A 16,027-nucleotide genomic window follows, 5' to 3' on the forward strand; every position below is an offset into this window, starting at 1 on the left:
ATGATTCTTGGATCAATCTTATTGCTTTTATTTTCATAGTGACAATGAAAATATAGACTATGAATGTTTTTCAAGGCATGTTGATTTTGAAACTTGATATTCCATTGCTTAGGTACCTCCCTTGATGGTTTATACTTGATTCCTACCTTCATGTGCTTCACCATTTGATTGAAAGTTTGATGGTCTTTTGCTTGAGATAGTGTATTTGATTCTATACCTTAGTTTAAGTAGTTCAACTATGGTAGCTTTTGATGGATCATTCTTGTTTTGATTAAGTGAACTTCTTGATGATTATTAAGTAACGGAGTTGCTTCATATTTCTTGACCATTGCATATATGCTATTTATCCCCAAATTTAGACCTAATCTAGCATGTACTTAGGGTGTAGTGTGGATTCATCTCCCTAGTCTTTTCTACTTGTATCTCACTTCTTCAATTTCATTGCAATCTATTGTTTTATGCATTTTAATTTCTTAGTTTAGTGGCAAACACACAAACCCTTTATAAACCCCTCATCACTCTAAAATGACTTTAGATACTTAGGTTGCCTTAAGACTAGCGCAGTCCCAGTGGTTCGACTTACCCGTCCAATAGCCCTATTTTACAATGATTCGTGCTATTGCGAAGATGGTTGATTTATAATTGATTTCGACCGTCGATCAATTTTTGGCGCCGTTGCCGGGGACTTGCAAACGGTTTAGCAACCAAAGTTTAGGGTTAAATTTAGTTTTATTGTGCATATTGTGTTTTGTGCATTTTTTTTTTTATTTTTTTTGTGTGGTTTAACCATTTTCGTGTTGTAAGATTCTAGGGACTCGAATCTCGCCGTGGGAACGCTAGCAAAGCGTAAGTCTAGAGGACCCCAGGTAAGTTTCTTGACCTTTTAGTTTCACATTGTAAGATATCGTGCATGTGTTAAGTTTAGAAGTAGTTAATTTATTTGCAAGCCCTTGTTGAGGCTATATTATTGTTTTAATTCTGTGTATAAGCATCAGTCCTTGTCGTGGCCATTTATTTTCTGTCTTGATAATTGAGGAGAAAGGGAACATCGTATGTGAAGTTGTGGATAATGAATTGCTTTGTTGATTATATGCTGTGCTGTTGATGTTCAGTCGTAAGTCACTCTCTCTACCCACACTTGACTCGCCTATTGATATAAATTCACTTAAAAAAACTCTTAGACGGAACCTTAGGGAACCCACTCTTACAAGGGATCTTAAAACTGAATTTAATACAATAGGGGATAACGTAGGAAATCCGGGGAATGAAAGGGCTGAAATTCCTAATGTAGAACCAATGACTCTTAGAGATCATTTCATCCCTACCACCTATGCTTCTCCTTCTTGCATAGTAATGCCAAACATCGATGCAGCTTAATATGAGATCAAATCAAGCACCATCCAAATGCTTCCATCATTTCATGGCTTTGATAATGAAAATCCATATAAGCATCTTGATGAGTTCCTTGAAATCTGTTCGACCATCCAGTTGAGAGGTTTTCCAGACAATGTACTCCATCTCCATCTTTTCCCATTCTCCCTAAAGGATAGGGCAAAATACTGGTTGAACTCCCTCGCTCCCAATTCCATTACTTCTTGGGCTCAATTGCAACAAGAATTCCTTAAGAAGTATTATCTAGTGAGTAAAACCAACCAAATGAGGCGTTCCATTCTAAGCTTTTCTCAAATTGATGGAGAACAACTCCATGAGACTTGGGAAAGGCTACAAGATCTTCTTCGGAAATGTCCTCATCATTTGATCCTAAAATGGCAATTAATGCAAGCTTTCTATGCCGGCTTGACCGAAACCCATAGATTCATGGTTGATTCTTCTTGTGGTGGGATGTTCATGTCCAAGAATGTGGATGAGGCTTGGACCCTACTTGAGAATTTAAGCGAAAATTCACTTCAACATAATTCTCGTAGGGCTCCGACCTCAACCATTGCAAAGAACACCAACCCTTGTCAACCAAAATCAATAAAGGAGGAATCATCTTAGGTCGATGCCATCGCTCATAAATTCTACCAATTGATGGCACCACATCTTCCTCCTTCATTGTCTCAAAATTCAGCAAGTTCTGTTTGTGCTTCATGTACTAGTCCATTCCATCTCTCGGAAGATTGCCCCACACCGGAGCAATTTCCCAATCCCAACCAAGAGCAAGCTAATGCCATGTTCTCAAGGCCCGGGCATAACCCGTATTCTAATACATATAATCCGGGTTGGAGGGACCATCCGAATTTTTCGTGGAGGCAACAAGCCCCACAAAATTCCCAATTTCAAAATCAAGGGCCTCAAAATCAGCCCTCTTCTCAATATCAAGGTAGGCCATTCCAAGCCTCTTCAAGCTACCGTCCTCCTTACAATCCAAATGTTTCCAATCAACCTCCTGTGTGTCCAACTAACGAGATAGTAGCTGCAAACAAGCAAATGATGGAATCATTGAACAAGCAAATCATGGATTCCAACAAGCAACTCTTGACATCCTTGCAGCCTATTCTCCAAATGGTTCACTCTCATACTCAATCCATAGCTAAGCTCGAAAATCAAGTTGGCCAAATAGTTAACTCGGTGAATCAATTGCTTCAAAAGGACAAGGGCAAGCTTCCCTCTCAACCTTTTGAAAATCCTAGAGGAATGCATGTGATTGATGAAACCCCTCCTCCGAGTAGGCCGACTCATGAACAAGTTTAAGCTATCACCACCCTTCGGAGTGGTAGAGTGGTTGACAACAAGGTTGATGGAGACACAAGTGAGAAAAACCCTCCTTTGAAAAATCCAAATTCAAGCTCTTCTAATCCAAATCTAAGCTCTTCTAATCCAAATTCTTGTCCAAATACCATTCACGGAAATCCCACACATGTCACCCCAAATGTGGAAATTACTTATGAGCCAAAAGCTCCGTTTCCTCAACGTCTTCAAGAGTCGACACATTTTGGGAACAAGAATTGTAAAATTTAAGACATGTGGGAAGTTTTCAAGCAAGTGAAGATTAACTTACCCCTCTTGGATGCTATCAAGCAAATCCCTCCCTATGCAAAATTTCTCAAAGATTTGTTCACTCAAAAGCGCACTTCTAAAAATCATTTGCCAAAAAAGGTGAGGTTGACTGAAAATGTTAGTGCTATCATTCAGCACAGCACTCCTCCGAAGTATAAGGATCCGGGTGCCCCCACAATCTCTTGCATCATTGGTGACAGGAAAATCGAGAGGGCCCTCCTTGACTTAGGAGCTAGTGTGAATTTAATTCCATATTCAGTCTACCTACAACTTGGTTTGGGAGATCTTAAGCCGACTTCCGTGGTTTTGCAACTTGCCGATAGATCGGTCAAGCATCCACGAGGTATTCTCGAGGACGTTATCATCAAAGTGGACAAATTCTACTTCCCGGTAGATTTTGTGGTTCTTGATACGGAACCGGTCCATAACCCAAAAAAGCACATTCCCGTGATCCTTGGTAGGCCATTTTTAGCCACGGCTAATGCATCAATTAATTGCCGAACCGGGGTGATGGACATTGCTTTTGGAAACATGCAAGTCAAACTCCACATCTTTCATGCAACTCAACATCCCTCCAATGAGGATGATTGTTTTCTTGTGGATGTCATTAATGAAATGGTCGAAGAATCTCTCCCCTTCATTCTAAGCAAAGATCCTCTTGAAACTTGCATGTCCCATTTTGACTTCTCAAACTTTGATGTTGATCAAGCCATTCAAGAAGTCAATTCCTTGCTTGATATTAATGCTATCATGGATGTACCTCCTTGGAAAATTCCAAAAGAACCACTTCCCCAACTTTCCACTACTCCTCCGGTCCCATCATTGTTATCTCCACCACAACTTGAGCTTAAGCTGCTCCCGGCCCATCTCAAGTATGTGTTCCTTGGTCCAAAGCAAACCCTTCCGGTCATCATTGCCTCGGACCTTCAAAAAGACCAAGAGACCAACCTTTTAGCGGTGCTCCAAGAGCATAAAGAAGCTATTGGTTGGACAGTGGCAAATTTGAAAGGAATTGACCCCTTTATTTGTATGCACCGCATTCATATGGAGGATGACGCAAAGCCTACTAGAGAGGTCCAGCGCCGGTTAAATCCAAATATAAAAGAAGTGGTCATAAAAGAGGTGATCAAATTGATAGATGCGGGAATCATCTACCCTATCTCTGATAGCAAGTGGGTGAGCCCCACACAAGTTGTCCCCAAGAAATCCGGTCTCACCGTTGTTGAAAATTCAGCGGGTAAGCTCGTGCCACAACGAACCACCACCGGGTGGCGTATATGCATTGACTACCGGAAACTCAATTCATCAACTAGGAAGGATCATTTCCCACTCCCATTTATTGATCAAATCTTAGAAAGGTTAGCAGGCCAAAGCTTCTATTGTTTTCTTTATGGTTATTCCGGCTATAACCAAGTGGCAATCGCCCCCCAAGATCAAGAGAAAACAACATTCACATGTCCCTTCGGTACTTTTGCCTATCGACGCATGCCTTTTGGTCTATGCAATGCGCCGGAAACGTTCCAAAGGTGTATGATGTCTATATTCTCGGATATGGTTGAAAAGTTCTTGGAAATTTTCATGGACGATTTTTTCGTATTTGGCTGCTCCTTTGACTCGTGTTTCAAAAATTTGTCTCTGGTGCTCCAAAGATGCAAAGAGACGAATCTCATTCTAAGTTGGGAGAAAAGCCACTTCATGGTCCAAGAAGGCATTGTTTTAGGACATATCATTTCTAAACGGGGAATCGAGGTAGACAAGGCAAAAGTTGAGTTGATCTCTAATCTTCCTCCTCCGAATTTCGTCCGTCAAATCCGTTCTTTTCTTGACCATGCCGGATTCTATCGTCGCTTCATCAAAGATTTTAGCAAAATCTCACGGCCCTTGTGTAATCTCTAAGCCAAGGATGTTCCGTTCAATTTTGATGACGCTTGCATGGAAGCTTTCATTAAACTTCGAACTCTTCTCTCATCCGCCGCAATCATGAAACCGCCTAATTGGTCTCTTCCCTTTGAGATCATGTGTGATGCATCCGACTATGCATTAGGGGCGGTTTTGGGCCAACGTGTGGATAAACTTCCGCATGTCATTTATTATGCCAGCAAGACTCTCTGCGATGCCCAATTGAACTACACCACCACTGAAAAAGAATTGCTAGCTGTGGTGTACGCCTTGGATAAATTTCACTCTTATCTTCTTGGTTCCAAGGTCATCGTCTTTTCGGATCATGCCGCTCTTAGGCTTTTAAATGTTAGCGAAAAAATAAACAAAACCCCGTTTAATTCGATGGATCCTCTTACTTCAAGAGTTTGACATTGACATCCGGGACAAAAAAAGGGACCAACAATGTTGTCGCTGATCATCTCTCTCGCTTGCTTATTGAAAAATCTTCCAAATTCGCAGCCATCCGTGATTCTTTTCCAGATGAGCAACTTCTTCAAGTTTCACATTCCAATCTTCCATGGTTTGCGGATATTGTCAACTATCTTGCGATTGGCAAAATTCCAATTCATTGGTCCAAACAAGAGAATGACCGGTTTTTCTCCCAAGTCAAGCATTTCTTTTGGGAAGATCCGAAACTATTCAAGTATTGCCCGGACCAAATCATCCGGCGATGCATTCCTGAAATCGAGGCCACAAGCATTCTAAATTTTTGCCATACTCTTGCTTGTGGAGGCCATTTCAGTGCCAAAAAGACCGCTAACAAAGTCCTTCAAAGCGGATTCTTTTGGCCTACCTTGTTTCGGGATGCATACAATTTTTGCAAATCGTGTGAACGATGTCAAAAACTTGGATCTATGTCCCAAAGAGACATGATGCCCCTCACTAACATTTTAATTGTTGAAATTTTTGATGTATGGGGGATTGATTTCATGGGACCATTTCCATCTTCTTATGGTTATGAGTACATCCTTGTAGCGGTGGATTATGTGTCTAAATGGGTTGAAGCCGAGGCTACCAAAACCGATGATCATAAAGTCGTGATCCAATTCATTCAGTCCCATATCTTTAGTCGTTTTGGTACGCCCCGAGCAATCATTAGTGATGGCGGATCTCATTTCCTAAATCGTTATCTCAAATCCGTCCTTACCAAGTATTCCGTCATTCATAAGGTTGCTACACCTTACCACCCTCAAACGAGTGGTCAAGTAGAGATTTCTAACCGGGGGATTAAGCACATTTTGGAAAAAACGGTTAGACCGGACCGCAAAGATTGGTCATTAAGGATAAACGATGCGCTTTGGGCTTACCGGAAAGCTTATAAGACACCCATTGGCATGTCACCATATCGACTTATCTTTGGCAAAGCATGTCATCTCCCGATAGAATTAGAGCACCGTGCTTATTGGGCCATAAAAAGGTTCAATTTTGATCTCAAACAAGCCGGCTCTAATCGTGCGTTGCAATTAAATGAACTTAAGGAATTGCGTAATGACGCGTATGAAAGCGCAAAAATCTACAAGGCAAAGACTAAAGCTTTTCATGACAAACACATCGTCAAGAAGTCTTTTGCACCCGGACAAAAGGTTTGGCTTTTCAATTCCCGCTTGAAACTCTTTCCCGGTAAACTCCAGTCAAGATGGGATGGTCCATACATTGTCACTACTATCTTTCCTCATGGAGTAATCGAACTTCATGATCCTGCAAAAGGATCACTCTTCAAGGTTAATGGCCAACGGCTTAAGCCTTGCATTGATGGCACAATCCCAACCCGAAAAGTTGAGGAAGTCCTCTTGACGGACCCAATTTATGAGGATTAGTGCCAACTCTAACTTCGTTTAGCTATCGACATAAAATTTAGCAAAGCAAGGGAAGCAATTCTTCCAATTTCCAAGCTTTCCCCCCCTCTTTCCATTGCCTGGGCCTTGACATTTTCTGGGAAATGGTTTCGAAAAGCCAAAAATTTAATTTTTCTGGAATGCTCTTTAGTTGTGTTCCACAATTTTAGACCGGCTTCTTAGACCTTCTCAACTCTTGTTTTCATTCCCGGAAGTTTCTGGCTCTATCGGGCAATTTTCTCGGACTTTCGACTTGGCCCTCACATGCATAGCCTCTTCTCTTCCTGCATTGTTGGATCATGATTCCTAAAAATCATCCATACATTACATTGATGTTGCAAAAAGTTGAAAAGTTTCTTAAATTCATTCATGCAGTAGAGAGTAGTTGCAAGGTCTCAAAATTTTCCCAAATTTCATTCATATATTCATTGGCGGAAAATTGCACAGTTTGAAAATTTTCTAATTTTTCCATGCATTGCAATGAGGTATAGAGTTGAATTTTTCAGCCTTGCATTCGAATGACATGATGTTACAAAGTTTAAATTTTGTTGCAATGTTTCAAGTTAAAAACATATATATTTTTATGCAAAAATTTTGCATTATTATTATTATTATTAACAATAATAATAATAATAAATTTTCATGAACTTGAAGCATTGTCTCAAAAAAAAAAAAAAAAAAAAAAAAAAGGGGGGGGGGGGGGATTTCATTCATTGAAATATTTAATTTTATTTTATCTTACTTTATTTTGTTATTATTTTTATTTTATTTTATTTTATTTATTTAATTTATTTATTTATTTATTATTTATTTTATTTATTTATTTATTATTTATTTTATCATGCATGCATAAGAATGATCAATCTATAGGTTACAATGTTGCATGCATGCATGCCTGCATTGCATTCATGCATTCTTTCATGAGTTCATGCATTCAGCTTTCATCACGTGATCCAACTTCAATATTGTATGGCACTACATTTGCATGCATGGAAACATTTTGAAACCGTGGCACAATCCATCAGCATCCTTGCATGCCTTCACAACTTGCTGCATTGCATGCATTGCCACCTTGCACTCGAAGCCACTGAAATTCTGCTTTCTAACATTGACACCTTGCATGCATATGTGTCAATGTTGCTTAAATCCTCATTTTTGGAGTGCACAAGCTCAGTCAATGTTGGTTAAATCCTCATGCAAGCTCCTTGCATTCAAGTTGGCTGCAACTCACAGGCATTGCACCAGCCATGCCAATCCATCAAATGCCTTCATCTCTCTCACTCCTTGCAAGCTCACTGCCATACTCTCGAGCAATCCCAACCCCATTCCGAGTGCCCAAGCTTCTTAACCCAACTCACTGCCCATACTTAGAGCACTCGAAGTCCAACTTTGAGTGCTCGAACCCCCCTTCAACCACAAACCCGAGCATCTCAACCTCATCTCGAGTACTCCAACTGCTAGCCAACCAACCTTCATCTCCCAACCTTCTCACTCGAGCCCACTGCTCAAATTTCAAGCACTCGAAGACCAAGCTTCGAGTGCTCGAACTCCATCTCAAAATACAAATCAAACCCAACAACCAACCAACCCTCCTGCACACCATCCCGACACCAACCTTCAACAAACCTAACAACCAACCAATCATACCAACCTAACCAATCTCTCTTTATCTCTCTACAACACCATCAAACCCCCATGCAAACCTCTCCCTCTCAGCTTCCCATGCAACCCTCTCAACCCCACCCTAGCACTCTTAAGCTCTCTGCATGCCACCACCTTCCTCTCCAACCCAAACCATCTTCCTTCTATATATCCAACTCCAAGCCCATGCATGCCTGCCCCTCAACCATGCACTAACCATACCAAAACTATGCCAATAATCCACAAACCAACTCTCTCATCTCTCGGTCCCTCTCTCATCACCCCCTCCCAACCTCACCAACTCCACAAACCAACTCCACAAACCAACTCTCTCACCTCTCGGTTCTCTCTCTTCAAGATCACCCACACAACCTCAACCTCCAACATCCAACTCCATGCCCTGCATGCATGCATGCAAGCCCATGCATGCATGCCCCTCAACCAGCCACCAATAAAACCAACCCACGACCAACCCCTCTCCAAAACTAACCCACTTCTATGCATGCTCCAAACTTCATTCCAACCCTGCATCCCAACGCACCATCCCAAAAACCAGCCTTCTTCCTCTTGGTTTCAACCTAATCCCTCAACCATGCAAACCCAACCACCATCAACCCAGAAACCACACAACCACCTCAACTCCAACCCACCAACCTTTCCCCATGCATGCAATCATGCCACCATCCCCACAACCCAACTCTCGGCTTCTCTCTCCCACATCATCACTACACCCTCACCACCATGCATGCCAACCCCACCATCAACTCTCTCTCATCCCAACTCTCTAACAACCCACTCCATGCCAACCCCAAGCCACCCCACAACCTACAATTTCACGCACAAAGCTCCCCTCACCTCTCTGCCATATTTCGAGCACTCGAAGCCAAGCTTCGAGTGCTAGCAATTGCTTGAGTTCTCACACAACAAACACCCGAGCCCACGGCCCCATTTTAGAGCACTCGAAGACATACTTCGAGTGCTTGAACCAAGCCACCTCTCTTTTAAACACAACCCAAACCAACCAACTCCCTCTCACTCGGCTCAACCAACCTTCCTCTCTCTCTCAACCCAACCACCCCACCCTGCATGCGCCTCCTGCAACCAACCCCAAAATAACAGCACCAACCAATATCACACACCCCTCCCCATCCACTCTTCACCTCTAGGCAAATTCCACCCATCCCCACCACTTATCCGACGCACAAAGGGCCTGTGGTTCTTCATTGTTAGGTGAGTTTCTTCCTTCTCTTCCTCTTTCACATTTTTGGTATAAATGGAGGATGGGCTTGCATGTAATGGATTTGTGATTGTTTGGGAGTAGTTATTACAATTACAGGGCCAAAAATTTTTGGGTTTCATCATCCATCCCACTCATTTTCATATTCTCCTTTTTGTGGTGCACGCCAGGTGTTCGCTGAAATTCCTCAACCAAGTTCACCTCTCTAAATGTCTCGTGCCGGTCCTTCTCGCCCTCCTAGACCCTCTGCGGGTGCCCGTGCTGTCAATCGTGAGCGACCACGTGATCCTTGGGTTGGCAAACAACTCAACTATGAGCTTTCTTTTCCGCTCACGGATGCCTTTAACATTCTACCCACTACTTCGTGGGCTGTAGCCGAATTGACTAACCGGCGTCTACAGCACATTTGCGCGCCCCTTGCCAGGGTTGCCTACCCCCGTGTAGTGCGCCTCTTCTACCAGAATCTCCAATGCCCTGAAGAGCCACCCATTTCTCTCACTACATCCATTGATGGCAACACCTATGCTTTCACTATGACTGACATCATTCAGGTTTCTAGTTGCCCCATTGAGTGCCCCGATGACATTGTCAATCGTGAGAATCTCCCTTTATATGAGGAGCCGGATACATTAACTGTGGAGCAGGTTGTCGCTGCCATTTGCAACGTGGATGACCCTCATAGGCCCCGGTCTTTTATCCGCAAAACCAATCTTCCGAAACACCTCTGGTTCATTGACACTGTTTTCAAGCACAATGTCTGCCCTTTGGTGTATAGCACTGAGCGTAGGGGCCTCCTTTTGCAAGCCTTATATGCCATGGACCAAGGCCAATGGTTCTCCATCCCAGAGCTCATTTGGACCACATTTATGAAGTTTTGGCATGACGCTCATAATGCACGGGCTCCACGAGTTGAAAATCGGAAATTGCCTTTGCCGTTTTTCATCACTCGGCTCCTAAAGCACAAAGGCTTCATTGTTCCTCCCCATGAACCAAAAGGCGAAAAGATTAAAAATTTTACCAAGCGCCGGTGGATCAATGTTCTTAGCCATTCTAGTACCCCTCAGCCTGCTGCCTCCCTGTTCATCCAAGCTCCACCTCCTCCTCTTTCTGAGGATGCTTCCCCAGCAGCAGCCGCTGCAAGGGTAGAGCCTCCGGTCGACTCTCAGCAGGACCAGGCTTTCATCCGGGCTAGCATTGCTGGTATTCATGAGCGGATGGATCGTTTTGAGAATTCGTTGTCCGCGTACACTCGGACTATGTGTGAGACTTCTTCACGTGCCGAAGAAGATCGTCGTCTTGCTGCTGAAGACAGCCGTGTCGCAGCTGAGGAACGTCGTTTGGCTTCCACCGAACGGCGTAAGACTCAATCTCTCCTCCATTCCATCCTCGCCCGTCTTCCCTCTGGACCATAGCTGCTGCGAGTGTTGGACCTTATCTTTTTGTTTCATATGTACATATTTCTCTTGTATCTGTTGTTTTACTTTTGCACTGTAAGAATTTGTTATGTATAGGTTGCTCTAGTAGACATGATCCCTGTACAGCTCTTTTTGTAATCATGTAAACTCTTTTTGAAATGCAAATTCTCTCTTTTCTGTTAACTTTATGTACATTATTTTTCTGTATTTATGCTTGTGCTATTAATGCTCTTTGTAGTTATCTCTTTTTGTTTTTCATGATGCTATCTAGGTTGCGCAGTCCAATTCAAGTTTGGGGGTTCTTCTCCCCATGCCTTTTCCTCCCCCTGGGTATTTTTGTTCCTTTTTATTTTTCTGTCATTTTTTGTCTTTAACTTCAACCCATGTCCACATTAAGGACACTGTGTAGTTTAAGTTTGGGGGTGCAATATTGCATTTTTGGCATAATTTTGGTATCACTATTTTGTAAAGCAATGATAGTATAGCTTGAAACTTGTCGGAGACAAATCATATTTTTAATACTTTGTGTATAGAAGCAATTGAGAATTTTTAAAAATAAAGAAATTTGAATTTGAAGTAATCATGCAAAATACAATGTAGTCTGTATAAATGCCTCAATTAGATTCTTGCTGGATTTACACTCTTATAAACTTCACAATGCACAGATGCACATTGGAAACTTAACTGTGAGGCATGCAACTTGATTGACCTTGACCTTGGCCTAGTTAATCTGATTTCATGAACCTGATAGATGAATATCTTTGGCATGATATAAGTTGTTAAAAAAAAAAAAAAAAAAAAAAAAAAAAAAAAAAAAATGAAGATGAGAAAGAAAGAAAATAATGACCAGTTGAAGTTTGTAGCCTTTCCAACTCGAGCTATTAAGCCCTATGGAGTGTCTCTACACTTAACACCCTAAAGCCGTCTGGTTTGGGAGTTCTTGGCCTAACGCTTGCTACATGGGTTGGTTAGAAAGCTTAAAGGACTTAAACATTGCACGGTCATTCAAAAAAATGTGTGTAATAAACATGGTTTGTTGGAATTCGTAACCTTTCCAACTTGAGCTATTAAGCCCTAGGAGTGTCTTTACACTTAGCACCCTAAAGCCGTCTGGTTTGGGAGTTGTTGGCCTAACGCTCGCTACATAGGTTGGTTAGAAAGCTTAAAGGATTTCAACACTGCACAACCATTTTATGTTTCACTTTTGAGTTATAATAAATTCTTAACAGGCAACAAAAGTTGTCTTGAAAATAAAATCATGCCTTAGGGACTTCATGTAAAGGGGAATTCATTGATTTGAAAACTTGTGCCTTGGAATTGGAAAAGAAAGTAAAAGTCACATGTTGAGAATTCAATTCACTTTCACTGGAGTTTGAGTTATTTCCATTTAAGATATGACAATTGAATTATTTATATGGACTATGATGTTGATGCATGCATGTTAAAATGGTTTTTGCCAATTTTTGTATCAATGCTTCATATATGCAAGGTAGTCTTCCCAATGATCCCGTCTCCAGCTCTTTATCTGTTTCAAGTTGTATTTGAGCTATGTTTATGTTTATTTTTGCCATGGTGGATATTTTTGTAATAGCATTCCCATGTTTTTCATTCCATTGAGCTTCGCATTTTGGTTTTGCTAAGGGACTAGCAAAATGTAAGTTTGGGGGTGTGATAAGCGCCGAATACTGTATATTCAAGCGCCCTAAATTATATTAACAAAGTCCATTAATTGATTATTTTATGTAGGTTATCTCCATTTGTATGTTTTCGTACATTTTCAGGTTAAATTGCAAAAAGGAAGCAAAAATGATGCCTTGTGGAATTTTGAACAAAAAGGGTGCCAATTTTGAAATTCTGGCAGCAGTAGAACCTGACTTTTGTCATCATTTTTGACCTAGCAAACTCAAGAACTGGACTTCTATCATAACATGAAATATTTAGATCTCTGAATCAGCTTTCCAAATCTTCAAGTGGTTTGTCATTCGGAGTTCGGAGCAGAGAGTTATGATCTTCTTACCAGAGGTGCGCAGAACTGCCTGGCAGCACTGAAGTGCTGCCTTTCTCCCCATTTTCGACCAACCAAACTTGAGAATTGGGTCTTCATCAAAACATGAAGTATTTAGAGATCTGAATCAGCTCTCTAAATCTTCAAACAGATCATCATTCGGAGTTTGGACCACAAAGTTATGGTCATTCTTCCACAGTGGGTCAGAGATGGGCAAGAATTGCATGTTGCTCATTACACTAATTTTGAGTGCTCGGGACCACCCTTCGAGTGCTCGAAATTCTGGCAGATTGCACTCAGAAATGGCTCAATTTCAGCCACTTGCACATTGGTTTCCTCAATGCCATCTTCCTTCTTTATGAAGTGGTTGGAGGTGTTCCTTGGAGGAGAGAGAGCCTTGACTTGAGCTTGATAAGAGAGAGGGAGGACCACACATATCATTATCATTCATTCTTACCAGATTAGAGGGGAGAGAAGAGAGCAAGGAAGAGAGTGTTCTTGAGTGCTACAGTAGAGCTCGAGAATGAAGTTGTATTCTTCTTCTTCTTCTTCCATTTTTGTATCAATGGAGAGCTAAACCTCCATCTAGGGAGGTGATGAAGCCTCCTCTTTTGATCATGTTCTAGATTAGGCTATACTTTTGGGGACTATAATGTATAATGTATGGTAGTTTCATAGTCTAAGAGCATTTTCCTTCTTGTAATGAATTTTAATGTGTAAATGGTTGATGTAAGTTCATTGTCATATCTTTGATGATTCTTAGATCAATCTTATTGCTTTTATTTTCATAGTGACAATGAAAATATAGACTATGAATGTTTTTCAAGACATGTTGATTTTGAAACTTGATATTCCATTGCTTAGGTACCTCCTTTGATGGTTTATACTTGATTCCTACCTTCATGTGCTTCACCATTTGATTGAAAGCTTGATGGTCTTTTGCTTGAGATAGTGTATTTGATTCTATACCTTAGTTTAAGTAGTTCAACTATGGTAGCTTTTGATGGATCATTCTTGTTTTGATTAAGTGAACTTCTTGATGATTATTAAGGAACGGAGTTGCTTCATATTTCTTGACCATTACATATATGCTATTTATCCCCAAATTTAGACCTAATCTAGCATGTACTTAGGGTGTAGTGTGGATTCATCTCCCTAATCTTTTCTACTTGTATCTCACTTCTTCAATTTCATTGCAATCTATTGTTTTATGTATTTTAATTTCTTAGTTTAGTGACAAACACACAAACCCTTTATAAACCCCTCATCACTCTAAAATGACTTTAGATACTTAGGTTGCCTTAAGACTAGCGCAGTCCCAGTGGTTCGACTTACCCGTCCAATAGTCCTATTTTACAATGATTCGTGCTATTGCGAAGAGGGTTGATTTATAATTGATTTCGATCGTCGATCAGTGTGCCGTGGGCGGGTGCAAAAGACACTGATAGGCTACCACACTGGTGAGCTACGGGTGCACAGTCCCATATCGCCTGGATAGAGGAAAGGTGAAGTGCTTATATGTAAACGTGTCATTTCCAATTGGTCTGAAACCTTTTAGGGTAAAGCCCAAGAGCAAAACCGTGCAGGCTAAGGCCCAAAGCGGACAATATCATACCATGTGGTGGAGTGGGTCATTACAAATGGGATTGTGATGACCCTGTGCGCAAGTGCGAGAGACACTGACAGGTTACGACACTGGCGAGCTACGGAGAAGGAAATGTGAAGTGCTTAAATGTAAGTGTGTTAGCCAATTGGTATGAGGCCTTTTGGAGTAAAAGCCCAAGAGCAAAACCGTGAGGGCTCAGGCCCAAAGCGGACAATATCATACCATATTGTGGAGTGGGTCATTATAAATGGTATCAGAGCCTGACCCAGCCGGAAGTGTGCCGACGGGGACGTCGGGCCTCCAAGGGGGGTGGATTGTGATGACCCTGTTGGCAAGTGTGCCGTGGGCGGGTGCAAGAGACACTGATAAGCTACCGCACTGGTGAGCTACAGGTGCATAGTCCCATATCGCCTGGGTAGAGGAAAGGTGAAGTGCTTATATATAAGTGTGTCATCTCCAATTGGTATGAGGCCTTTTGGGGTAAAGCTCAAGAGCAAAACCGTGCAAGCTAAGGCCCAAAGCAAACAATATCATACAATGTGGTGGAGTGGGTCATTACAAATGGGATTGTGATGACCCTGTGGGCGGGTGTGCTGTGGGTGGGTGCGAGAGACACTAACAGGCTACCACACTGGTGAGCTACGGGTGCACAGTCCCACATCGCCTGGGTAGAGGAAAGGTGAAGTGCTTATATGTAAGTGTGTCATCTCCAATTGGTATGAAACCTTTTGGGGTAAAGCTCAAAAGCAAAACCATGCGGGCGAAGGCCCAAAGCGGCCAATATCATATTATGTGGTGGAGTGGGTCATTACAAATGGTATCAGAGCCTGACCCAGCTGGAAGTGTACCGACGGGGACGTCGGGCCTCCAAGGGGGTGGATTTTGATGACCTTGTGAGCGGGTGTGTTGTGGGCGGGTGCGAGAGACACTGTTAGGCTACCACAATGGCGAGTTACGAGTACACAAGTCCTACATCGCCTGAATAGAGGAAAGATGAAGTGCTTATATGTAAGTGTGTCATCTCCAATTGGTATGAGACCTTTTGGAGTAAAGCCCAAGAGCAAAATCGTGCGGGCTTATGTTCAAAGCAGACAATATCATACTATATGGGGTGCGCGCGCATGTGCATTAGTGATAGGTACATATGAGGCTTATGGTTGTACAATGTAGAAACCTGTAGTTTTCGAAAGAAGACATTGAACACCAGCTATGGGTGTACTTTAGTTTGTGAATCTAACACTTTGTTCTGTGTTTAACAATCTAATCAGGGTTGAGTGCTCTATATGAATTTGTATTTTGTAGCTTTAAAGTGTGGTGGTTCTGCTTGCAACTATTCAACCTCTAATC

Source organism: Cornus florida, unplaced genomic scaffold, assembly GCF_030987335.1.
Source record: "Cornus florida cultivar Cherokee Brave unplaced genomic scaffold, ASM3098733v1 CherokeeBrave_3.0.0_Hap2_Chr09, whole genome shotgun sequence".
Taxonomy (NCBI): domain Eukaryota; kingdom Viridiplantae; phylum Streptophyta; class Magnoliopsida; order Cornales; family Cornaceae; genus Cornus; species Cornus florida.